Source organism: Neomonachus schauinslandi, chromosome 1 (assembly GCF_002201575.2).
Source record: "Neomonachus schauinslandi chromosome 1, ASM220157v2, whole genome shotgun sequence".
Lineage (NCBI taxonomy): Eukaryota > Metazoa > Chordata > Mammalia > Carnivora > Phocidae > Neomonachus > Neomonachus schauinslandi.
Window position 1 is genome coordinate 174,918,724 of NC_058403.1, and position 27,351 is coordinate 174,946,074.

Consider the following 27,351-nt stretch of genomic DNA (forward strand, 5'->3'; position numbering starts at 1 on the left):
CAATAATTACCTGACACTTTGCCATTCATAGAAATGGCAAATATTTTCATATGTCATACTTATTATAGATATATCAAAATATTATTTATATAAATACCTAATTTGTTAGATGCACTACTAATCATGGTTATTTAATATAATAATAAAGAACCACATTTACTAATGTATCACAGATTTGTTTTTTTCAGCATTTTGATAACTGTCAGTACTACTGGCTTCTTTTGTGATCCTATGATATCTATTTAATAATTCTGAAACATATTTTGAGAAGGGAGCATAAAGCTTCACCAGAGGGCTAAAGGGGTCCACAGCATTCAATAGGTTAAGAACCATCTATCAGTGCTCCAGACTGTGAGGGCCTTGGCTCGAGGGCAAAGCCCAGACCTCACTCACTTTTGAACCCCACCCTCCTGTACCAGCACAATGCACATAATAGATACTCAATAAAGAGTCCTGATAAAATGCTCACCCTCTCTCCACTAATGGCATATAAGGAAGTTTTTGCTACTGAGCTAAGGGAGAGAGGCTACATTTTAGAGCCAGAGCATTGGGTATTTTCAGTTATGTCTGTGCCTGAAAGAACCAACCACTTCTACGACCTCTCTCCACCCTAGGGGCCCCAAGCTCATCCCTAATTGCTAATCTGTGCCCACACTGTGCCCGCTTTGGCGTGTCGGGCAGTATCTGCTCTCCCTCCATTAACAAGACTCGTTATGGGGCACCTGGGTGGCCCCAGTGGGTTGAGTGTCTGACTCTTGAATTTGCTGGGGTAGTGATCTCGGGGTCGTGGGGTCAAGTCCCACATTGGCCTCCATGCTCAGCGTGGAGTCTGCTTGTCCCTCTCCCTCCCCCTCTGCCCCTCCCCCCACGCTCTCTCTCTCTCTCTCTCTCTCTCTCTCTCAAATAAAATCTTTAAAAAAAAAGATGCATTTTGATGTCTATGTTAGGGTTGTGCGGTTGGACTCCTCACTGCAACCTACACTGAGGACCACACCCTGGGTAGTGATTCTGGGGGTGCTGGTTGGACACGTGTGATATGCACAGTTCCATCCAGAAATCACGTGAATTGCCACTAGCCCCCACTCCCAGCCATCATGTTGCAAATATCCCCATATTTATGGCAACCTTCACTTGATTTCTGGCTGCCTCCCATGTTTAGCTCCTCATCTGGTCTCTGAAGATAAAACTGAGATATTTCATGGCTTCGAAAATACTGAGAGGGCCAATCAGATCCCTGAATTTGACAATGAGAGGGAAGAGTTTGCAAAGAATCATTTTCTCCTGCAACGGGAGCAAGCAGAACTCAGGAGAAGCTTCCCTGCTGTTTTGTAGCAGGAGACAAGGAACGGTCTCATTCTGAATGTGCTCTGCTCCTCTCTACAAATTTCCTTCTTAATTTAGGATTACTTTGATTGGCTAATGAGATGTCTAAAGCATGAGATTTAGTCGATTCAAACCACAGCTGTGCTTGCCTCTCAATAGGCTTTACTGGCAGCACCAAAAATATAGCCTTTCCCCACAATAAACACTTTTTATAATACCAGTAAGACCACTCCAGGGAACATTGTTATCATGAAATAATCACGGCCCTGTGGGACTTAGGGAGCCTGGCCATGTTTCATGGCTCATAATGCTGGAGCGAGGAGGGGAGCAAGAAAGGGCAGATAAGGGGTAATTAGGTCAGAACAAGAACACCCCCTCTTGTGCCCTTTCGCTTAAAGCTTTAGATACCTTGGCTGAGCACATGTGCGTGTAAATCTTACCAGGTTGAACAGCTGTGACTTTTCTTACAGACAGCCATCTGCATTCATGTATTTTTAATGGACCATTTTGGGCCATCAACCTGAAAACAAAATTTAGGTTAAGCTTTGGATCCTGGTCGAAAATACTAAATTTTGGCCCTTTGTCAGTACTCCTCACCAGCTGAGTACTCCAGCAAGAATTATTTTAAGAATTATAGTTGTAAGCAAAACAGGAGAAACATTGAATCTTACATCGTGTGTTCACAAAAGCAGCCGTGACGATGGATGGAGGTGGGAGTCTCCAGGGTTTGTGGTTCAGTCCATTGGACTTGATTTGGGCTGGTTTTGATTACATGTAAATTGCCCTCCCCAGTTGCTATATATAATTTTGGATACCATGGCAAATTAATCAGGTTTACGCAGCAGATCGTGGCACAAGTAGTTCATACCTGCTTATAAGAATGCAAAATAACAGCCCAAAGCAAAAAGGGACGCTTGTGAAAAATACTGAGGGATGTGTAGTTTTCAAAGGAATACGGCTCGGGTGTGTATTAGTCAACATTCAGCTGGTGATGACTCAGGGAATGAAAGCGATTGTTTACAAAAATGACTTCTGAACTTAATTAGATTTATCTACAAATTCTCCTACTGGTGAAGCAAAGAATAATATATTTCCTTCCGGGGCGCATGAACTTTGGATGTAGAGATTATCAAAGGTAAGTTTAAAAAGTTAAGGCGATTTTGTAACTTAAATAGACTGAGGGCTTTGCTTTCTCCTAACAGCCAAACCATCCCATGACTGAAGGAATTAGGTTGATGGGTTGTTTTTGTGGTGGTTGCTACTTAACATTAGTTAGTACACAGAAAAGTCTAAATATGGCTTAGGTGCGAGGATGATTATGATCATTTTTCTTCCAGTCGAAAAGGAAACACATACACACAATCCAAAAAGATAATGGAAACCAAACTTATTTGAGGCAATTGTGCTCCTTTTCTAGTCTTTAACATTATAATTGCCCCTTGAATAACTCAGAGGTGTGGGGGTCCTGACTCCCCATACAGTCGAAAATCCATGTGTAACTTTTGACTTCCCCAAAACTTAATTACTGATAGCTTTTGCTGTTGACCAGAGGCCTTACTAATAACATCAACGATTAACATGTATTTTGTTCATTATGTGTATTACAGACTGTATTTTTTTTTAAGATTTTATTTATTTATTTGAGAGAGAGTGAGCGAGAGAGAGAGCACGAGAGGGGGGAGGGTCAGAGGGAGAAGCCGACTCCTCAATGAGTGGGAAGCCCGACGCAGGACTCGATCCTGGACCTCCAGGATCATGACCTGAGCTGAAGGCAGTCGCTTAACTGACTGAGCCACCCTTGTGCCCCGACAGACTGTATTCTTACAATCAAGTAAGCTAGAGAAGCGAAAATGCCATTAAGGAGATCATAAGCAGGAGAAAAGACACGTACAGGACAGAACTGTGTTTATCAAAAATCTCCTGCGTAAGGAAGGACTCACGCAGTTCAAACCCATGTCGTTCGAGAGCCAAATATATTTAAAATGGTATCTGTCATCTTCTCAAGGGTCAGACTGGACCCTGAGACACCCCAAAAATTATTTCTCAAGAATGTGGACACACTCTGTCCACAGGAAAGTTGCAACGCCACCAGGAGCCCCCATTCCAAGCCACAACTCGCCCCCTAAAAAATACCACCACAACTTTTTGTCTCCCCCAGGACAATATTCTTACTCAGCAATCTCTCTTGTCTTTAAAGCTCCATTGAAATAGTTCCCTGTCCTAAGAAGAGAGGAGCAAGATTGTTTTGACCTTTCAGCGACATTGATTCAACCAATTCAGCATTTGTGGGAGACTGAATATTCCCCTATTTTAATTTCATCAGGCTGAAATTGTTATAAAATGTCCTCCTGTGAAAGAATATTCCATTTTAATCATGATTTCTCTTAAGAAAAAGAAACGCACACATGTCAACATGACACTCGGGGACGACAATGTGTCTTCCTAATACAATAATAGCCATAGGTTTATGAACCATTCGATGAAACAGCCAAAGGAGAAATTAGATCATTTGGCTCTGGTCACTGAATGTAATAGATCTCCCCTCGGTTAAGATTGCTGGGAACAGGCCGAAATGATTAATGGAAAAGCTTGATGGTGTAAAAACTGCTTAATGTAAGCAGGCAATATGGCATGCAAACCAAACTAAAACAACCATAAATATTTTAGGCACCTTATAAAGATTTAAGAATATTTATTCCACATATAAATCCTCCGTGTAGTATCGGTGAAAGCCTGGAGTCCAGAGGCCTGGAGGCCTGAAACGTAAGGCGGCGGATGAGGGCTGTGTGCCCTCTTCTTTCTGTTTGCATTTTCCTGTGATGATTAAACCAAATTAGCTGGCTAACTGCTTCCAAAATGAGGCGAAGCTCCCGAGCGCTCTTTCTTTTACAGCTCTCTCGGCACTTACTGTTCTAAGAAGCCTGATCTCCAAAGCTTTATTGTAAGGCGTGAGGTTGCTGGGGGTTCACGGGGTCCCCTTGGTCATTTTATCTCACATTTCAAGTCTTCTACACCCATGCTCAGCACGGTGTGGTTTGGGGTTAGCTGTGGTGGTGCGGCCAGGGGGCTGGCTGGAAATGCAGATTCCCGGGCTGGTGCACAGGTGATTCACACGCACATTCAAGTTTGAGAAACCCTGGGTTATGCCATCAGCACTCTTATGTCCTGCCTCCCTGCTCTGCCGCCCACCTCCAGCCGGGCTCCCCGGAGCGGTTCCTGAGAGAGCAACGTCGCCACTGATGAGCTGTGTGATCTCAGTCAGCAGACTCAGCCTTGCTGACCCTCAGTTTTCTCATTTGAAAATAAGGAGAAATAATAGGAACAATTCAAGGCAATGAGGAAAGGATTAAAGATGAGGTATTCACTGTATTCACAATGGAATGCCTTGCACATAGTAAGTGCCCGCTTGATGGTAAAAACGGGCAGTGGTAGGAAGGCAACTGTGGGCCAATTCCAGTTGTGTGATGGGCTTTTTCTAAATCTGCTAAGAAATCTTTTCTCAATTTCCTTTTTTCTTTAAAGATTTTATTTTTTATTTGAGAGAGACAGAGAGAGCACAAGCAGGGCGTGCAGCAGAGGGAGAAAGAGAAGCAGACTCCCCGCAGAGCAGGGAGCCCCATGCGGGGCTCAATCCCAGAACCCCGGGATCATGACCTGAGCCGAAGGCAGACACTTCACCGACTGAGCCACCCTGGTGACCCGTCTCAATTTCTTTATTCAGGGGGGTCAATAATGATCCATAACAGAGATGGAGGAGGTAGAAAAAGAACATGCTTGCAAGTTGGGATAAGAGCTGAGGAAAGTGTTGATTACTACAGGAGAGAAATACCAACAACAGGAGCACAAGTCTGGGTTAGGTATCTCTTCCTGTGATTCACATCACCCTAAAACTTAGTGGTTTAAAACAAGCACTTGTTGCCTTGCAGTTTCTGTGGGTCAGGAGTTCGGGACCACCTTAGCTGGGTGGTTCTGGCTCAAGGCCTCTCACGAAGGGTCATTCGAGATGTGGACTGGGTCTGCAGTCATCTGAAGGCTTGACGGGACCGGAGGGTCCCCCTGCCAGGATGGTCCACTCCCGTGGTGCTGGATATCGGCAGGAAACCTCAGTTCTTCCGGCTGTGGGCCTCCCTATAGGCTGCTTAAGGGTTCTCATGACCTGTGGCCAACTTCCCTTACATCAAGGCAGTCAGGAGAGAAGACATGTTGGAGGCCACAATGCTTCAGTTGGCCTAGTCGAGGGAATTACGCACTGTCATGTCTGCCAAACAGCCTCTGTGAGAGCATCCATGGTCGTGGCACTAACAGGGGCCCAGGGGTGACTTTGCCTCTTAATTCATCCTTCTCAGACCCCCCAAACCCCCACTGAAAATAAAATAAGATCTAAACACAAACTTCTTGTGCCAATACTCCTTCAGAGCAATCCCCCTTTCAACCAAATTGTTGCCCCTAAATCCCTACTGCATAGAGATGTTGCAGCCCGCATGGTGTGGGTAAGCCCTTCAGTGATTGGGTAAGTTTCCACTTCAGCCACAAACACTCTTCCCCACCCCCCAAATACCCCTTGATTAGCTTAAGTCCTACTGATCCTCTTAGGTGTAGATTAAATACACCTTCCCCTGGAAGGCCCTTGATTAAGTATCCCCCCAGAGCTGTCTCTAGCTCCTTTATCGTAATGTCCTTTGCATGTTTGGGAACTTCACTCATTCTATGATTCATTACTCCAAAGCATGAGGCATTATCCACAGGTTGTCAGTCTGCAAATGCCATCCCATTTCCTGGCACCCCCAGCTGTCAACAGCATAAAGATAAACTGAGACCCCGAGAGATAAAGCAATTTGCTGAGAATCGAGCTCAATATAAGTGGCAGAGCTGGGCTTTAAACCCAGGCAGCCTGACTCCAGAGCAGGGCTCTGAACCAGGTCATGTTGCTGCCTCCAAATGTCTTTCTTATAGGCATCTGAGTTTCCGATCTCTGGTCCAGGGAAACAGACACACGACCAAGGAAAATACAAAGACCTCTCAAAATGATAAAGTACAGATTTATGATGCTGAAAGTGGTTGTAAAAGCAGCAATGGGCTTTAATGAGCTAAGAATTCTTTTCGCCTCAGAAAGTGATTTGTATCCTTCCCAGTTCCATACTCCCAAATCACAAAAATCATTTTTTCCCAGCCTCCCACAAATTGCTAGATCTTATTTTTCTTGTTCACTACACAAACACAGGAGACCTTTCTCTTCTTAAAATTCAGATCTAGTGCTGCTTCAAGTGTGTCCCCTTTCCTTTTGGTTTTGCTTTCCAAGGGATGTTGACTGTGGTTTTGCTAACTGGAAGGGCAGGGTGAGAGACATCCACCAACTGCAGAGATGGCAAGTGCCCAGGCCGTGTGCCATCTCTCTCCCCTCCTACATCCACAGCACACGTCTGCCATCGATACCAGCACCCTCTGCCAGTCCTTCATGAGATGTCATGGTGCTTTGCATGGTACCCCAGCCTTAGGCATGACCAGCAGATCCAAGTTAAACCCATTTGCCATCTTTGAAGTGGCCATTTTTCCCAGGCCTTGTGGTTATGAAAAGCAAGGATCACCTCACTCACATTCTTTGAAATGTCCATCAGGGTTCTTAGCTCGGGCATCGTGGGGAATACAGATATCTGGGAGAACACGAGTAGTGAGGGGAAAGGGTGCTGGGTTGCTGGGGTCTCTTCAAGGAGGAGAGTGGAGAATCATGAATCGAACCTGGGAGGAAACTGCTCCTCACAACCCAGACGAGAGAGGAAGATGACCAGATTGAGGGGGCAGCAGTGGAAATGGGGGAGGCTTAGGCAGCCTTTCTCCAGCTGTGGGTCATAAAATCAATGTACTGGGTCAAGCCTGGCATTTCTTAACACTGAAGAAATAGAATTGGATAAGTGAGCACTGTTTGGTGAAGCAATGTAAAGGGTGTGTCTTGCTTTAGGCCATAGACTGTGGTGAGGCCAATGACGGCTCCCTAGAGATTCCACCCCCAATACCCTGAGTTTGTGAATAGGCTACATTACACGGCAAAAAATTGATTTTGCACATGGAATTATCAGGTTACTAATCAGTCTACTAATCTGCTAGTCTTAAAATAGGGAGATGTTCCTGCATTTCTGGAAATGGGCCCATAGGATTTCCGACCTACAGAACTGGGAGATCACACATGGGTGTAGCTTCGTGGGTAACTTATTATGGCAAAAAAAAAAAAAAAAAAAAAAAAAAAAAAAAAAAAAATCCAAAAAGTTTGAAACCGATTGCTGTGTTCTATTACCAATTCTTCCTTTTACTTAGCAGCTTGTGATCCTGGACAAGTTAGCCAACATTTCCTCATGTAAAATTGGGTATAATGGAGCCAATTCATTGGGTTTTGGAGGGACTAAAATTAATGGTGGTAATGCATATAAAATATCCTCAGTAATAATTGGCATTATTATTATGACTATGATTTAACAGAAACTTTCTGAATTTCAGTTACTTATCTGAAAAATGGAAATACTTCTGCCTCCCTCATTTGGTTGGGAGCAAAGACTAATCAAGTATTACAAAATAAGGTCCATAAAAGTCTCTATTTAAGGATTATTAAATGAAGGATGATAGAAAAAAGGCTACTAGTTCTTTACCTCAATATCGTCTCTCCCCCCCCCCTTTTTTTTTTTACTAATAGAACCTCTAACTTCGGGCAGGGGCAGGGCTGCTCTGAATCAAGACGGTATCTCTCAATCTCCCTGGCCGCTTGATACAACTAAGTGTATGAAACCAAGCGTTGGCCAGTCTTCTGTAAGCAGAAGTGTGATGAGTCACTTTTTGAAAGCTGATTTGAAAGGAAAAGGCTATGGGCCGACCCTTCTTTACCTTTTTCTTTTCTGCTGACCGGCATGTGACCAGGCTGGGCTGATGTTCCAGCAGCAATTTTGCACCATGAGGTGGACAAATGCAGAGCTGCAGGATGAAAGGAAGCTGAGTCCCCAGGGATTTAGGCTACACGAGCAATCCTAGATGCCTACACCTTGGGTCTTTATTTACAGAGGAGAGAAATAAATTTCAATCTTATTCAAATCACTGTTGTTTTGGGTCATGCTTCATTTGTAGCCAAACCTTGAAGTTAAATAATAAAGGTGCTTGAGGAGGCTCAGAAGCCCAGGGGCCATTCTGGAGAGAAGGGTATCCCAAGTAATGAGACAGGCTAACAAGGCATGTGGGAGATTAGAAACTCAGGAAGCGCTCCTATAGACAAGGCTCCTGGAGTGCTTTGTATGTATCAGAGCCTGACGACAGAGGCTGCTGATGGTGGTGGAGGTTTTAGGAGCAACAACCATCCCTCAACCCTGGATCTTCTATCTGTGTCCCATGAAGGCTAGATCCAACCCCCTCTCCTCTAACTTAGAACTTGCTGATGGAAATAAGGAGAAACGCTTTTTAGAAAAAAAGTACTGTGAAGGCCACAAAGAAGGATGCTGTCTGATGCTTGGGTCAGAGAGCTTGCAGCTTGCAGCTTCATAATTTGCTGGTCACAACATCAAGCAACCCACCACAATTTGAGGCTGTTGGATCAATAGGTTTATGTTATAAATGATGCTTTAAAACTTTGCAGATTTGCAAACTTTGCAAAGAATTTTCAAGAGGATTCCAAATATGTGTCAACACAAATATTTATAAATTAATTTGAATACCTAACGAAAGTAGAAGGAAGTCTTTATATAAAAATGTTTTAGACTGAGAAGACAGACATTTTTCAAATGACTCCATCTGCCTCGTGGATCAGCCATCAGGAAAAATAAACTAACCTGGCGTCTTTGAGGAGATTCATGAAGGAAATTAATTTGTAGTCCACAGGGAATTTGCTTTATGCACCCCCAAATGTGTTGTGTCAAAAGAATCAATAAAGATGAATGATTTCTAGATAAACATCCCAACATAATACATTAGAGTGCATTGGTCATTTGCATTTTCTAAAGAGGTGAATAATGAAATCAGGGTGAACCATAATCCAAGACAATTCTCTACCCTCCAGAGAAGCCAAAGTACAGAAGCAGAATGAGAAGTCCTCACTTAACGTTATTCAGAGTAAAACTTTGGCCCAATCCGTTCGTCTTACCCATGACTCCAAGGTTCTAAATTTCGGAGACATTTGGAAGTAATGAAATTAACTGCCCCCCACCCGCCCCAGCAGAAAATATGAGCAAATTGTAATGCAAAGGGAAGCTTCTAAAAAATTCATTATTGTGAAGGGCAGGAGGGAGAAGAAGGGCATTTCCGATGGGCTGCACAATTTACAGTCAGGATCTTACTGAGCCCTCATAATATCCTTAGCAGGCAGATATTGTTCTCCCTGCCTTACAGATGAGGAGCGAGTGTGAGACAGGAAGCTACTTCTACAAGGTCTCCCTGGTGAACACTGCCAGAGCTAACACAGCCTAGAGCAGAGCTGTCCAACGAAAATCTAATGTGAGCCACAGAGGTGATTTACAAAATTTTAGTAGCCACAGCAAAAAAGTAAAAACAGACAAAATTCATGTTACTACTATATTTGACAGTAACCCAATAGATTTGGAACATTATCATTTCAAGATGTAATGAATATAAAAGTTATTGAGATATTTCACATTCTTTTGTATTAAATCTTTGTAATCTGGTGTGTTTCACATTTATACCACATCTTAAGTCTGACTAGCCACACTTCAAGTGCTCAACGGCCACGTGTGGCTGGTGGCCACTGTATTCAACAGCAGAGACTCACAGTCACATTCAAAATTGCGACCTACCATTTTATTTATTCATAGAGCACTGAGCCCTAGATGCTTCAATGTTATAGACTTACAAATGTCAAATACCTGATGAAGCCTTAGAGGGTTAACCATATTTAATATTGCCAAGTGTATCAGTTCGTTTAGACAGTCATGCTACATTAACAAGCAGCCCCAGATCTCAGTGGCTTGCAACAACCAAATTTTATTTCCTCGTCATGCAACATACCCAATATGAGTTTCCTGCCACTCTACTCCATGTCGTCTTCACCCTGAGACCAGGCAGATGGAACAGGTCATCCCTTGTGGAAGAAGGGAGAGAAATAATGGAGGAACACACACTGTCTCTTAAAAATTCTGGTAGGCAATGATACACCTGGCCAATGAAACAGGTTGCATGGCGGAGCTTGAAGTCTTAGGGGCCAGGGTGCGAGGGGATATATAGTTCTCCTCTTTGGAGGGGTAACAAACACTCTGAATAACCACCCAGCCTACAACTCCAAGAAAGGACTTAAGAAAATACTAAAAACATCTCTTATCATTGTGATAATGATATTTTAACACCACGAAAGTAGGAAGGACAGAACCTACATTATTCTTACTTTCTTATCTCACCAGAAACTGGAGACATCGCGCCTCCTCCAATAGGCAATGGTTATAAGTGGGAATCGTTGATCTCCATAATGACCCCATCTCATCTGCTCTGCCTCACGTCCTAAACCCTACGGTTCCCATACAGTCTACATATTCCACGTCTTTTAAAACCCATGTAATTTTATCAAGTAATAGTTATTTCTAATAGATACAGAATAATAGACATAAGTTATTTCTAATAGATACACTTGTACTGTATACTTTTTCGTATTTCTCTACTATTTTTATATATATTTGTATAAATATATACATATATTTGTGTGTGAAATATATATATATATTTCTGTACTATTTTAACGATTAGTAAAAATAAACATCTAAATTAGCTTAGTTTGCAGTGGACCAGTGATGGGGACCAGGGATTGGGGATTTCTTCCAAGTGTGAGTGAAGCAGACAACCTCCTATATACTTAGGGGTACTATGAAACCCATGCTCATATCCCTTTAGGTTTTGCTTTAGGATGTGGGTTAGGGCTTAGGGGATTGCACAGGTATAAATTCCTCAAAGGATCCAAGTTGACCCAGAGGAATCATTCCAATAGCTCACTAAGGGGAGTGAAAAACCGGCCTTTTCCTTCCAAAGCAAATGGGGGCCACAAATAACACACCCAGCAAATATTATACCAGTAATACAGAGATGGCAGTTTCTCTTCAACAGATAAATTACAAAGCCTCAAACTTCCAGTTACAGTTCAATAAAGCCCTCCTGAAATCAAAAGGCATTTTCCTCTCTCAAAGAAAAAAAAAAAAAAAAGATAAGTATGACCAAAAGTCGTAGTACCTTGTATAGCCCCAGGAAACAGGCAGAACTTTATTAATCTTTAGATTAATATTTGGTCGCCTTATAAAAAAGTGGCTACCCTGGGTCTCTCAAGCAGACTTATTAGATCTCTAAAAAAAAAAAAAAATCTTAAGTAATAAACAAATATCTAAACAAATAAATGCCACAGGCACAAAGCCCCACAATTCACAGGAACAATTTTATTGCCCTTTTTTACTGTTCTCGATATCACAGAAGTTTACAATTAATAGCCACCAACATGAAAGAAGAAAAAGATAGGGAAAATGTTTATTGCTTTAGAAACAGGGGCACTCCCTCTCAGCTCTGTAACGATGCTTCTTTCTCAGTGTCACTGAATAAGGGGGGCAGAATAAAACATGTGCTTAATGTGGGTGCCATGCATTTCGACAGGGATAAGCTGATGTGTGGTGGAGGACTGTGTTGATGGTTCTCCCTAAGCAATTACTGTCAATGACAGACCACGTAAATTTCATATTGCCTCTGAGCAGGATAAAAAATGTGCCGAGGGGCATCTGAGTTTGAATTAAGACAATCAAAATGCCAAAGGGGAAAGAATATCTAAGGTTAAAATAAAAGACCGATCCAGAGGATTGTGAATTCTTTTTTGTTCTTTCTTTCCCTTACGTAGACTTGATTGCAGATATATCTGTAGTTTGTTCATTCCTTGACTCCTTCATTCAACAAACACATGCCAGAAACTAAAAACACTGATCAGAGTAAGAAATAGTATCCTTTTTTTTTAAATCCATATAACTCAGTATTCATTAAAGCAGGGCATGTTCTAACCTTACCACATATTAATAGTATTATAAACAACATCTGACTGGGATTTTTGTTAATTTCATATTCTTGATAATTGGACAAAGGCAGAATTCATGCTGATTTTTATGACATTCACAGTAAAATACACACATGCGCACGCACGCGCGCACACACACACACACACACAGGATGTTGCAATGCTGTTTCTGACTTATTTAGAAAATAAGCCGGTTGGGCATATACTGCAAGGACAACTTACAAAGTATTTTCCCTTATGATAAATGTTTTTCTTTTTATTTCCTCTGCAGCTCTTTGGCCACTAAGGCTTAGGCATCAAGTCTACTGGGGAAGGAAAAGGCAGTTTATCTCTCAGCAGTCAAGTCCACGGAGCAGGGGGACACACAGACATAAGAAGGAAGAAAAGCAGGACAAAGACTTAAGACCTCCAAGCCCCCAATTTTTTCCTTCCTCCCCCCACAGGGGTGGATTCTGAAAGAAAGAGGTGGCAGAAACGTTGGGGCCAGCACCCTGCATCCCATAGAACTGTGGGGAGACCCACCGCCCTGAGACAAGCGTTTAGGTGGGATGAAGACAAATAAGGTAAAAACATATGGATCTAGGGTCCCAGCTGGGTTCTCTTCTGTGGGCGTGGAAGTTCTGAGAGGGCTGGCAGATCAGGAGAGAGGGAGAGACCTCATGACCGGAAGGCGTGAGCAAGTAGTCAGCCGCAGCAGGGAGCCCGTGCAGAACCAGAGACAGAACCAGCCCAGGCACGGGACAGTGACTGCCAGCGTGATGTCCTGGGCCATGTCCACACACCACAGCAGGACCGATTCATCCCCAAGGTCAGCACAAACAAGAGGCACCTCCTTCCACTCAGCTGTCCCCCTCTGAGGTTGCTAACCTTCTCCTTAACCAGACGCCACCCAGGGAGAGGAGAAGGAAGAAGAGAGAATCAGCATTTACACAAAAGAGATAGTCCACCTGAAAGCAGCTGTCTTAAACAGGAAGGGTCTGAGTTACATTTACTTGTTAAGTTTCTCTCCCCTGGTAGAATGAGGGTGTGGCTTGTTGTCCAACGTTCTCAGTAGCAGAATCCTGATTTTCAGCTGTGTATGTTGCTAACCAACTGCAAGATTGTATCACCACCACCCCTTGCAGGTACAGGTGACCATGTAATAAGTTTCAGCCAGTAAGATGGAAACAGAAATACTATGTGGCACTCCCACAAAATCTCTTCAAAGAGAATGAGCCAAGACTTCTCTCCTTCCTCTGTCTTGTTGCCAGGAGCCTGGCCGTGATGCCTGGTATCCCAGCAACCATTTTGGACCATAAGTCAATGACCACACTCTAAGGAAGGAGAACAAATGGCTAGAAACAGCCAAGATCCCTGATGACTTTGTAGTACCACCATATCAGCCCTGAATCTTCCACCTCAGACTTTTTTTTAATGTGAAAAAAAAAAAAGTTCACTTAATCTTGTTTAAGTCTCCATCATTTTCCTATTACCTGTTGCAAATGTACACAGTTGAGAAAGCCTGATAAAGTGGCTTGTGAGCAATACGCAAGAAATAATAGCAGGTGAGAAAAATATAATATTTTACACATCTAAGATACAACATATCCCGGTATAACACATATTTCTATAAAATATATATAAAATATATCACCAGTTACACATATATTTATTTTGTTATATTTTCTAACATGTTGGTAGCAGTTAGTGAGATGTATAGAGAGTAGGGGCCAAAGTCTATTTTAAAAATCACTATTAAAAATATCCTAACATGTTAATGAAGGCACTTGTGGGGGAGGGGGGAACTGATTTGATCTGATTGTCTTAAAAGCATGACAAACTGTTTGACTGTCCCAATATAATAGAAACATAACTCAATTTTCAACAATTCTATGCATTTGTGACCTATGACACAACCTGAAAATCTGCCCTCCCTGAACACAGTTCTCTTTCCCTCCCCAAGAGTAGCTTAAGATAAAAGGTGTGCAAAGGGTTTGGAGCAACTTCAATCATGTCATGATTGTTTCAAAACTGCATTTGGACTTTTCTGTATACATGCATCAGATTGATAGCACACATTTTAGAATTTGCCCAGGCCTTTTAAAACTCAAATGTATGTTGCAGAAAGGGGCTTAACAGTTAGCAAAATAGGAGCTATTTCTCCAGAGCTACCAAATCAAATTGTGGCCAACATATTGCTGGTTATTTGGAATTATTTATGTTCCCATGAGAATAAAGAATCTAAGGTGAGGATTTTTTTTATCCTAATGATAAATACGCAGAGACCATAAAACCGCCTGTTAACTGGCATAGACAATTGTATTAAAGAGAAACCTTGTAAATTTCAAAAGCCGATGAACAAGATGTAGAAAATTGCCTGCGTTTATGGTGCCATTCATCAAAAGACTTCCATAAGTGTTAAAAACTTATGTGTGTGCTCTGATGGCAAAAATTCACATTGAACCTAAAATGAAACAAAATTCTCCTTTAAAAAAAAAAAATCACAACATCAACTCCAGCCCATTAAGAGGGAGTTAAAACAGGCTAGATCCATGCCGTTATTATTAAATGACTTGCAAGAACATCAAAACCTCATCGCTTACCCAGGAAGGGAGAGAAAGTGAGAAAAAATTTACCTGATTAGACTTGAAAAAATGCTGAGCAGCTATTTTGCAATATTGCATTAAAAATACATATGCCTTCCGTTCCCTAGTCTTACTTCCATTTCCTCCAAAGTCACACAGAGTTTAGTTTTAAAAGCTAAGTTTGAGGAATTCAAAGTTTGGCTGGAGGAAAGCTCTTAAACAGAGGTCACTGTTAGGAAAAAATAACAGTAATATTAGGAAGAAAAGCAAAAGGTCAACATAAGCTGTCACCTGTGGGGTGATGCGGCCACACTGCCCCCTCACTTGTCCTGAGGGCTCAGGCAATGAGCTGCTGCATATTTGTACTTTCTAAATCCCACAGGGCAGGGATTTATGTGATTTCATTCACTGCATTATCCCATCCAGCATCCAGAACACTGCCTGGCACATCACAGATGCTCCAAAAATATGTGTTAAACCAATAAAGGAACAGAAATAGAACAGAAATTGCTCAGCGGAGGTAGGCAACATGGTTTTCTAGTAAGATGCCACTGTACTTCTCAGTGTGACAGAACACAGCGGTTAAAGCGTCAGCTCCGGCTACACGTGCTCTAGCATTGAGACATTGGGTACAACATTGAACTTCCCTAGGCCGCAGGCTCCACCCCTGCAAAATGGGGAATAATAACTGGTAGGTTGTGGAGGATTGAATGCCATGATGTACGTAAATCACTTAGCACAGTGGTTCTCAATGAGGGTGATTTTGCCTCCCAGGGACAGGTAGCAATGTCTTGTGGCATTTGCCGTTGTCACAGATGGGAAGGGGGTGCTGTTGGCATCTAGTGAACAGAGGCCAAGGATGCTGCTCAAGATTCTAGAATGCTCATGACAGCCCCCTACAACACAAAATTTTCCAGCCACAGACATCATTGGTGCCCTCGTCTGCAAACCCTTCCATTGCACGATGCCTGATCAGAGCAAGGACTCGGTGAGTACTTAACATAGTTAAGTGACTGAAATGTACAAGGCAAAAGGAACCTGGCACCTCTTCGTAAGTTTGGCTATTTCTTTTCTGAAGCCCAGATGAGTGTCTCATTGGTCCATCTGGTCTCGTCTCACCAACTCCTGTGCAGAAGCAAGGTACCTTCAGGCTCAATAGTGGAAACGAATAGCCTCTGGGGTCCGTGCTGCACTAACCCCATAGCTTTTTGTTAAAAATTCCTTCCTTGAGGTTTCCCCTGCTGGTTTTAGAGAAAGATGTGCCTGGGGCACAGTGCTCCTGCCTATAGAGCTACAGGGCAGGATTTTAAATGGGTTCATAGAAAGACCAACTTCAGAGCAAGAAGGGCCAGGGAAACTGGGGCCCTTCTTGCAAAAAGTTTGTGCAGTCCTTGCATAGGAACCTTGGTATTTCCCAATTTCGATACAAAAGAATTTTAAAGAACAGCTTGTTCCAACTCCTAAGCTGGGATAGTGATGCTCCAACCATAGATAGTCCACGAACTTGAGGGAGGCAAACTTGACCACAGGTAGGAAGCTGGCTAGTGGAACTCCATGGTGGATACACATTGCCGATCCAAGGCCGAATGGGTCAAATGTTTTCCCTCTAAAAATCTTCCTAATATTCTCATTTCCCCTAATTATTACCATTCACATTAGACCTCCTGAAGTCAGCAAGTGAAGTTCTTAACTCCTGCTTGGAGGAGACAGAGTATCCAAGCGCTCCCGAGGCCCCTGCACACTAGCCAAGACCTGAGGTCTTGGGCTAGTGACCTCACATCTCTGGGCTTCACTGACTGCCTCTCGAGGATACTGGTTCATTCTTGGATTCAGCAGTGGCTTCCTGGATCCTCAACATCTGCTAAGTACTGGGGGTGATGGCAGCAACATGTCAGTGAGACAGCAGAAATGGTCCCTACCTTGATGAAGCTTCTACTGGCTAATTCAAACTGCAGGGAGGGGGGTCACAACAAAGCAGGAGGAAACAGGCAAAAGTGTTGGAAATTGCAGGGATCATCATAGTGTCTATTCCATAGGGTTACTGGGTGGGTTTAAATGAGATAATGTATGTCAAGGCCTTAGTGCAAAAGCTGGCCCCCTGGCCATGCTCAATTAATTCCCACTATCATTACAAATAATTACTGTTAACATCTCACCCAGGATGGAAACAAAGCATATTGCTGATGAGATACTGTTCACCTTGCCTTCATTTATTGCTCAGGAAAGCATCTCACCAAAACCAAAAACGGCGTATGACCTCACGGAGCCTTAGGGGGTGGTGGTGAAGAGCCCAGGTAGGTGCTGAAGAGGACAGAATTGACATCACAGCCTTGCTGTGCATCAGCTGCGTGATTCTGGGCAAATGGTGTGGCTTCTCCCAGACTCAGCTTTCTTGTCTGGAGAATGGGAAGAATAATGAAGGCACAAAATGGTTTTATGCGTATTTAATGAAACGATGCGCATAAAGCAGTTAGCACTGGTACCTGATGCATGGTAAGCTCTGGGTACATAGAGTTTACCTTTTAAATTATAAAATTAGCATAGCTCAATCTCTCTCCAAACACACGGGGGATATGCTCTCCGGCTTCCCTTCATCTATTTTTCCAACTTCACATCCTGTAACACAAGCTTTCTCAAAACTGTGCTGGCACCCCTCTTCCATCTCAAACTGGGGGACCCAGGGCTTCGTGGACCCCACCATCTTTTGCTGCACGGTCACTGTGGCCCACAGGGTGATGAATGGCTGTCGTGAAATGAAGCCTGTGTCCGACTGCAATACACTCAGGATGAAGGACAGGGAGTACATGAGTGTGGGGACCCTTTTAAGAACAGATTTTTGTATGAAGTTTTTAAGAAGCTGGACGACTGTGCGCAGGTTAACCTCCCCTGACAATGCCCTAATAGGATGCCTGACAGCTGTGAGCTGTGCCTGTCGGTGTGCAACACACACACACACACACACACACACACACACACACACAGAGGCTTCCTTTCCCCTCCCCGCAGAGTTCCTCCACAGGCTCCCAAAACCCAAAGACAAATAAGCCAAGATTTAGGGAACTACAAATATCCCAGAAAACAAAGACCTACAGGGGACTGTCTTTCAACCCAGACATCACAACTGCCTGATTTTTATCATCTGTCACAGGCAGGTGATTTGAAAGCAGACTTTGTGGACATCATGAATAAGAGCAGCTTAAATAAAATGCCATACATCAATCCCTCTGTTTAATGCAGAGACCTTTAAAATCAGGGACGCTGAGACATCTTCCTGGAGAGCAAAGGGCCCCTCAACTTATCTCTTGTTACTGTTTTTGTTGGTTCGTGGATGGCTTTAAAGGCAGAAACCCCCTGCCCATGCCAGACCCACCCTCCCCCAGCCTCTGGGGCCACAGCCGGCCCGCCACCTGCTCTGCTTGGCATCCAGTTTGGGCTCAGCGGGCATCAGGCCATCTTACAAACAAGATTTCAACCTAGACATGGAAAGACACAGGAAGAAAAGAAATCTACAAGGAGATAGTAAACAGAACAGGAAAACTCATCCACATTGACTCTGATGGGTAGGAATCTGATCATGGGTCTGTGCCTGCAGCCGCAGGGGTGCAAGCCTGGAAGCTGTGAATTGATGTATGAGAGCAAAGGAGAGCAGCACCACCCCCCCCCGCCCCCGAACATGAACAGCCTGATTCGGACTCCTGCCGAGAGAACCCCTACCAGGGCAACTGGCATTCTCTCATCTCCTGAATGCTACTCAGAAGCAGATTTTCTCTAAGTGTCTGTGTGTGTGCTGAGAAAGGCAGGGGAGAGGGTTGGAATGACCATGTGGCTACCAATCCAGAGTGCACACTCTGACCCGGCCACGCTCCTTCCAGGAATTCATAAAGATACAGGGACAAGGATAATCACTAACATACTGCTATTAAAAAAAAGAATGGAAAATAACCTAAAATATCCATCAATATAATGGATAAATACATTAAAATGCTATGGAGCTATTTTACGAAGCTGATGTACATCTACAAGATTAATATGGAATGGTATCAATAAAAAAGTAAAAAAGCCACAATACTACATACAATATGATCTTATTAATATATACATGCATGCATTTGCATGTGTATACAATTACTGATAAATGACAACAGTCTGAAAGAAAGTGCATCAAACTGTTAATCGTGTTTATTTCAAGCAGGTGGGATTGGGTGTGTCTCATACTTTCTTCTTCTAGTTTGTGTTATCCAGTTTTCTTTTAAAAAAAAAATGAACATTTATAATCCCAAACAAAGTTTATTCCTTTCTTAGGGACAATAAAAAAGGAGAACAAGTATTTGAGTAAATGCAGTACATTTTGCCAGGTATAACAAAGCTCAGGGAATGTGACTGGGTCCTAGTTTGACTAGGGTAAGCCTGATTTTTGTTTCCCGGATTGATGGAGACACACTTGAACAGCTCTGCTCATTCATTGCCAAGACGTCTGCCAATAGTGAATGGCCACTGAGGGGCATTAGCAGTTTAGAAGTGGATGGGAGAAGTCAATGTGGTTTCTGGAAAGCTCCCCAATCCACAGGGGTACTCGCCACCTTCCTACACCGCCAAATCCCCATGTTGATTCAAGATGGACCAGTCAGCTTCCTTCTTCTGGGAGTTTGGGATTTGGCAAAAAAGGAAAATTAGTTGGTGTTACGGGCTTCATCGCATCCCCCAAAATTCATGTGCTGAAGTTCTAACCCCCAGTACCTCAGAAGGTGATCTTATCTAGAAATGGGATCACTGTAGATGTAATTAAGATGAGGTTACTAAGGTGGGCCTTAGAACAATTTATGTCCTTATAAAAAATGGAAATTTGGACAGATTGACATTACCCACAGAAAGAACACCATGTTACAGTGAAAACAGAGGTCAAGGGACGTTTCTATGTCCTGTGGAACACAAAAGTTGCCAGCAAACCACCAGAAGCCAGGAGAGAGGCATAGGATTCTCCTTCAGAGTCTACTGAGGAACCAACCCTGCGGAGGCCTTGCTTTGGGACTTCTAGCCTCCAGAACTGTGAGACAGTACATTTCTGTTGTTTAAGCCACCACATTTGTGATACTTTATTACCACAGTGCTAGCCAACTAATTGGTGTCTCCAGGTGTCCAGAACTATAATGCATAAGCTCAAAAGATGGACACAGGACACACGTGGCCAGTGGGAGAGTCAGTCAGCTGAACCCTAGCAGGTTGGTCCCTGGGCAGAAGCAGACACGAGAGGTGCAGGAGAACTCACGAGCGCTTTCTAAGCCTGTTTCTGGCCTCTTCCTGAGGTTCTGGTTCCCATTATACCCGAATTGAATCCTGTCATTCTGCTCGAGCTAGTTCCAGGAGATTTCTGTTTCAACAACAAGCATTTTATAAGTCTTGAATCTCTATTGCCACAGTAACAGTAATGGAGCAGACCCCCCAGCACAGAGAATTCAATTAAAGTTGCTGGATAGGGAATAAATATGCAAATGGACATATGTGAGACAAACTGATCAGTAGCCACAAATTCAAGAAGAGGATGGTTGATTTATAATTCACAGGGACATCCGAGCAAAACGAGTCATTTCCTAGGAAGAGGAAGGCGAGAAGGAGGCAGCGTTTGGTACCACAACTAGGTAACATCAGGCGAAGTACTCTGCTTCGGCTCTGAACAAAAGGGCAGAACAAAATGGAGTCAATCTGTTCGGCTCTGCCTAGTGGCCTTTAGTAAAAGTCACCTCTCCCTGTTCTTCTCCCTCCAACCACATGATTTTGGTGGAATTTCCAAAGACACTACCCACTCGCCCTTACGCTGGTGGTGGTTGCCTGGCCAGGCTGGGCCAGTCCAAGGTCCCACACCTCCCATTCCTGGCCACACTGATCATTTCAGGAAAGATACATGACCCAAGACTGGGCAATTGGACTGTTTCCCCGAGATTTTGTGACCCGTAGTGTTGTAAGCCCTTGGCTGCCTCTTCTGGAATTACACTGTCACAGAAGAAAAAGGAGGAACATGGGGCGAGAAGGCAGACAGACAAACACTTAATGGTTTTTGTTTGTTTGTTTGTTTTTTTAAAGATTTTATCCATTCATTTAAGACAGAGAGAGAGAAAACATGAGCAGGGAGAGAGGCAGAGGGAGAAGCAGGCTCCCCGCTGAGCCAGGAGCCCGATGTGGGGCTCGATCTCAGGACCCCGGGATCACGACCTGAGTCGAAGGCAGATGCCCAACCATCTGAGCCACCCAGGCGCCCAACACTTAATGGTTTTGAGGTTGCTGAATCCTGCCATCCCCAGGCCAGTAAGACCACAGCTTTTCCCACCATGTTATTAGAGAAAATAAACTTTCCTTTTGTTTCGGTTAGCTCAAGTTGGGTTTCTGTTATTTACAACCCCAAAGCCCTGATCTCTACAGAGGACACAAGATTTCATTCATACTAAGAATGAGGAATGCTACCCATACCCCAGACGCAAAGTGCCCCACCATCTGGGAAGCCTCCAAATGAAGGGCACTCCCCTGTGTTACCACACAGGTTGGCGCTTCTGACCGTGGCCACCAGTGGAACGGGCAGTGAGGCAGGGTCACCCAGCAAGAGTGTGCCGGGGGATGCCTGCAGGCTGCTCTGACCATTCTCGCTTTTCAAGCATCTGAGCCCAAGAGCTGCAGAGTGGGAACGTCAGTAGACAGTGGCTGGGAGAGGGGCAACAGAGACAGACAAAAGCTGAACCCCAATAACATGAGGGTACTGGTATTGAGGAGAAGACACAAGCTCACATTAGAGCATCTTCTAGGATTTCTGTTGAGAGAAACAATATAGCCATCAGAGCAGGCTCAGGCTCAAATCTGGGTAATACCACTTCTAGATGTTTCACCTCTCTGGGTCTTCGTTTCCTCATCTGTATAATAGGAGACACATGTTGACTTCAAAGGGTGTCATGGGAATTAAATGAAATAATGGTGTATAATAAATGAAGCATTTCACATCAGGGAGAAAAGAAGGGTTTTCAATAAATGGTGTTGGGATAATAGTGTAGCTATCAGAAATATACAAAGAAGGGGGGCCTGGGTGGCTCAGTCATTTAACCACCTGACTCTTGATCTTGGCTCAGGTCATGATCTCGGGGTCCTGGGATTAAGCTCTGTTTGTCTCTGTGCTTAGCAGGGAGTCTGCTTGTGAGGATTCTGTCTCTCTCTCTCTCCTCTCCCCCCCCCCCTCTGCCCCCCCTCCTGCTCCCTCTCTCTCTAAAATAAATAAATAAATCTTTAAAAGATGAAAGAGAAATGTACAAAGAAATATACATACCTAGATCATACACCAGAATAAACTGCAATGGATCAAAGATGGAAATATGAAAATAAAGCCAAAGAAGTGCTGGGGAGGGGCGCCTGGGTGGCTCAGTTGGTTGTGTCTGCCTTCAGCTCAGGTCAAGATCCCAGGATCCTGGGATCGAGTCCCATATCAGGCTCTCTGCTCAGTAGGGAGTCTGCTTCTCCCTCTCCCTTGGCCTCTCTCCCCAGCTTGTACTCTCTCTCTCTCTCTCAAATAAATAAATAAAATCTTTTTTTAAAAAAAGGGGGGTAGAATTGGGAGGGTGTTTTTATACATCACAAAGGGAGATACCTTTCTGATAACAGCACAAGACACAAAAGATTGATAAATTCAATTATATACAATATTTTTTAATTAGCATGACAAAACCACTTATGCAAAGTGAAAGACTGACAAGCTGAGGAGAATCAAGGGCAAAATGCTAACTTCTCTCATAAATAAGAACTTCTAGAAATTGAAGTCAAGGACACAATCTGAAACAGAAGAAAATATAAATGCAAAAGGCAAATGACCGAGCAGACACAAAGACACTCATTCATGCTAAGAGAAACTATACTAAGATGCCAGTTTTTACCTAGTTTATTGGCAACAGTGCAAAAGTTGGGTAACCCATTGTGCTGTGTGGAACAGACACATGGCTGCAGGCCGTATAAACAGATGTAACCATCATGCAGGGCTCTTTTGCATTATCTACCAAAATCACAAAGACACATACCCCTTGACGTGGCAAATTATACTTCTAGGAGTTTATCCTACAGATAAGCTGTGATGGAAAATGACTTCGATGCACGGTTTCTCATTGTGGCATTATTTGTATTTGCAAACAAATGGAAACAAATTTCAATGGCTTTTTATAGACAACTAAACAAACTATGTTAATCTAAACAATGGATGGGATATAATGCTGTCTTCCCCAATATAAACAAAAAACGGGTTCTTTTATGTTCTGACCTGGAAAGAACAATAAGTATATTGTTAAGTGAAAATGCTGGGTCCAGTACAGGGGTACAGAATGCTTCCACTTGTATTTTAAAAACAAAACAAAACAAAAAAGATAAGGGTGAAAAATATCTGCAAGGACATACAAAAACCATTAATAGTATTGTTGTCCAGCAGACAGGAGTATTCACTGATGCTTTTTCTGAATTGTGATTCTATTATCTATTCAAAAACTAATTAAAAAAAAACCCAAAACAACAAAAGAGGGGCACCTGGTTGGCTCAGTTGGTCAAGCATCGGACTCTTGGTTTCAACTCAGGTCATGATCTCAGGGTCATGAGATTGAGCCCTGAGTCAGGCTCCGCACTCAGCGCGGAGTTTGTTTGAGATTCTTTCCTCTCCCTCTCCCTCTGCTCTTCCCCTGCTCACTTGCACTCTCTCTTTCTAACAAACAAACAAATAAAATCTTAAAAAAAAAAAAATGACGGAATAGATGAACAGCTCTTAACACAGTACCTGGAATGTAATAAGCTCCCAGCAACTATTAGTGGCCTTTGTTATGATTATTTATCATTACTATTGTCCTGGGAGACTTAAGCACACACCAGAGCTCCTACTGTGTTCTCCATGATGGCCCTGGCATCATGGGACCTAGCTGAATGTTCCATGTTCCTCACACTATCTTCACATGAACTTACCCCGAGCCATCCCTTCCCCTCCTCTCCTGCTAACATCACCCCAAGGAGGACTGCACTCCTGGAAACCTGAGGGAGCACTCCAGCTACAAAAGCTCTATTCAGGGATGTGGACAAGCCCAAGATGAAATGCAGATTCCAGGGTTCTTGGTCACCCAAAGGCACCTCTGCCCACTTCAGGGCCCTGAACGATTGATCAGTGCCTTTCTCCTGATGTGCATCGCTACCACCACACCCATCATCCTTTGCACACAGAGCATGTCCTTAGGGAACTCCTGGCAACATGGTGGGGGTGGGGGGTGGGATCAAGAGCTCTGCTTCCCAAGGACTCTCCACTCAGGGGTCTGTGCTCTGTGAGGCAGAGAGCACTGCTAGCCCCAGCAGGTCTGTTCCTGCCGATCCCTAGCAGCGCACTCCCATAGGCGTGTGGCTAGCAGGTCATACCAACAACATGCATTCAGGGGCACTTTGTCGTTTTAAAACGCTGTGCCTTTACAAGGTCTTATCATTATAAGCTCCTACAGGACAGAAATTACATCTTCCATGTCTTCTCTCTCCCTTGTAGCATGCAGCAAGGTGCCGAATACACAACAGTTGCCCAATACACGCCAAATGGTTGAATGAAAACAGAGTGAGTTGGTGATGCACATTATGGGCCAGTTGGCTGGTTTAAAGATTTTTCCAATGTTTTATCAGGCTAGGACATTAAAATAAGCAATTCCTAGGTCTTTTCAGGAAAATGTTACATCCTTTATGCATACCCACTGATTCACAGTTCATGGGAGTTAGAAATAGGGAAGAAAAAAATACAGATACACTTTCACCTTGAATGTACTATCATCCTCCAGCCAACACCTGATCCCTTGCTTCCCCTTTATAACCAAGTTCTTGAAGGAGGTGTCTACATTCTCTCTTCCCTTTCTTACTCCTACTCACGTCTCAAACCACTCCCAGATGGTTTCTGCTCCCACCAAGATGTAATTACTCCTGTCAAGGTCATCAAACCCATCTGTTACCAAATCTAGGGGACACTTTCCAGAACCGTTCTCTTTTGGCCGCCCAGCAGCAAGCTATTTCTAACCCACATCCTCCTCTCCAACCCACCTTTCTTATTCTGACCTTTCCCCCACCCCACCTCTCTGACCACTCCACTATTTTGCACACTTCTCTTCATAAATTCTATTCCCTCAAGATTCTGTTCTAGACCTTGTCCCCTTCTGGGGCAATTCCATCAATACTCATCAATTCAGTTATCATTTATCTGCTGCCAATTTGCATGTCTTTACCTCTAGTCTTACTTTACCTGCTCAGCTTTAGTCCCTTGCATCCTATAGCCTGCTGGATATCCCCTCTTAGATGTCACACCTCAAACTCAGTGTGCCCCAACCTGACTTCATTCTCTCTCCCTTCAGACCTATCCTATTCCGGTGGTCCCGAAGTCGGTAAATGGTGCCATCTTCCACCCAATGGCCTAAGGCTCCATTGCTTCTTTCTTTCCCCTTGACCCCATCAATAATCAATCATCATGTCCTGTGGGTTCTAGCTCCTAAATATATCTTGAGTCCATCTATGTATCTCCTTCTGTCCCATCTACCACTACCCTAGTCCCAAATGCCATTCTCTCCCCTTAGGCCTGTGCACTGGCCTCCATGATGTCAGATGGGTCCCCGCTCCAAATCTATTCACCATCAGAGCAATCCTTCTGAAATACTAATCTGCCCAGCAATCATTCCCCCTGGACTCCTTCCTCAGCCTCACTCCCTATATTTAAATGGCTGCCATGTTAGGCAGGACAACGGGCCAGCTTCCTTGACAGACTAAGAAACAGTGGCTTAAACAAGATAAAACCTTCCTTTCTCTCTCAGTAAAAGGAGAAGGTGGTCAATGGTGCAAGAATGTAGGTGGTTTTGCTGTATGAAGCTGTCAGAATCCAGGGACTTGAAGCCCTGAACTGCCTCAAATATTGGTCTCCTCAGCATTTCTGAGCTTGCCTATAATCGCCGTGTCCCTATCTCAGCCCATCAGTGGGAAGAGGAGGAGGAGGAGAAGCAGAAGAAGAGGATAGGACCTTTGTTTTAAAGACATGACCCAGGGTTTGCACACATCACCTCTGCGCACTTCCCACGGGTTACTACTCTGGAACACGACTGTTCGAGCTGCAAGCAAGGTTATGACATGTGGCCATTAGCCCGGATAAAATCAGCAGTCATAAGCACTACTGACTTCACCTCCCAACCATTTCCCAAATCTGTGCCCTCCACCACCTCGGAGCCCAGCTCATGCTGTATTTCCTTGGGATGAGGCTAAAAGCCTCCACACTCATCTCCCTGCTTTCAGTCTTACATCCACTCATTCTATCTGATCATATTGATACTTGTTTTAAGACCTTACGATGGCCCCGCATAAGCTTCAAGATTTCTTCCATTGCAAATGGCAGAAATCCAGTTCACAGTGACTTGAACAAGAGAGGGGAGTTTTCTGGCTCATGTGACTGAGGAGATTGGGGGTTGTCAGGCTAGCTGTAAGCATGGCCAATGGCTCATGGATCCAAGGGAAATGATAGCACTTCATCTTCCTCACTCCTGTGCTTTGTTTTCCTCCCTGTTGATGTCATTCCCAGGCAGCCTCTGGGGGAACCTCAGCATCTCCCAGCTTATATCTTCTACTTAGCAACCCCAGCAAAGTAAAACAAATCCAAAATTGTCATAGTTACTTATAAATGCAATGAGAGTCTAAGGTCTGATGCTTATTGTCTTTGATCGGCTTGACTCAAGACTCCTGTTCACATGGCCAGGAATACATTATACCCTCCCGGGCACGCCTGCATCACGTGTCTTCTAACCATAGCCAGGAGGTGGGGTCAATCTCACTTGAACCATACTGATTGAGTTTGGGAGAATAAGTTCCCCAGAGGAATTAAGGGATACTCTTAAAAGTATGGAGAATGAATGAAAACAGGCAAAAACAATAAACGTTCATAATATGCTCCATCATTTTATGGAGTGTCCGTGTGCTTTGGTATGGCAAACAGGCCTTTTTTAATTTGCTTTTATTTGTATCTGTCTTCAGTCCGTCCATCTCCTGATAATATCCATTCACAGGCTGTTTATTAATTCTGAATTGTCTGTGGTTTGTAGGGGCTTGCACACACGCACACACACACACACACACACACACGGGTGCATACACATACACCCCTCCACTTTGCTCATGCTGTCCCAGTGAATGTTCCTTTACTTCTCTACCTGGATTACTCCTACTCACCTTTTGAGATTCAATGTGGATGCATCTCCCGCCATCAATCCTTCTTAGAGATCCCCCAGGCTAGGATAAGTGTAGGTCCTCTCTATTCCCACAACACTCAACACAGAGGACAGTGACTGCACTGAACATATTACTTTGAAATTAGGCATTTTTGCACCTGCACCCCACTGGGGGATATTACAGACCCATTCTCCTGATCTCTACTCCATCTTTCTTCCA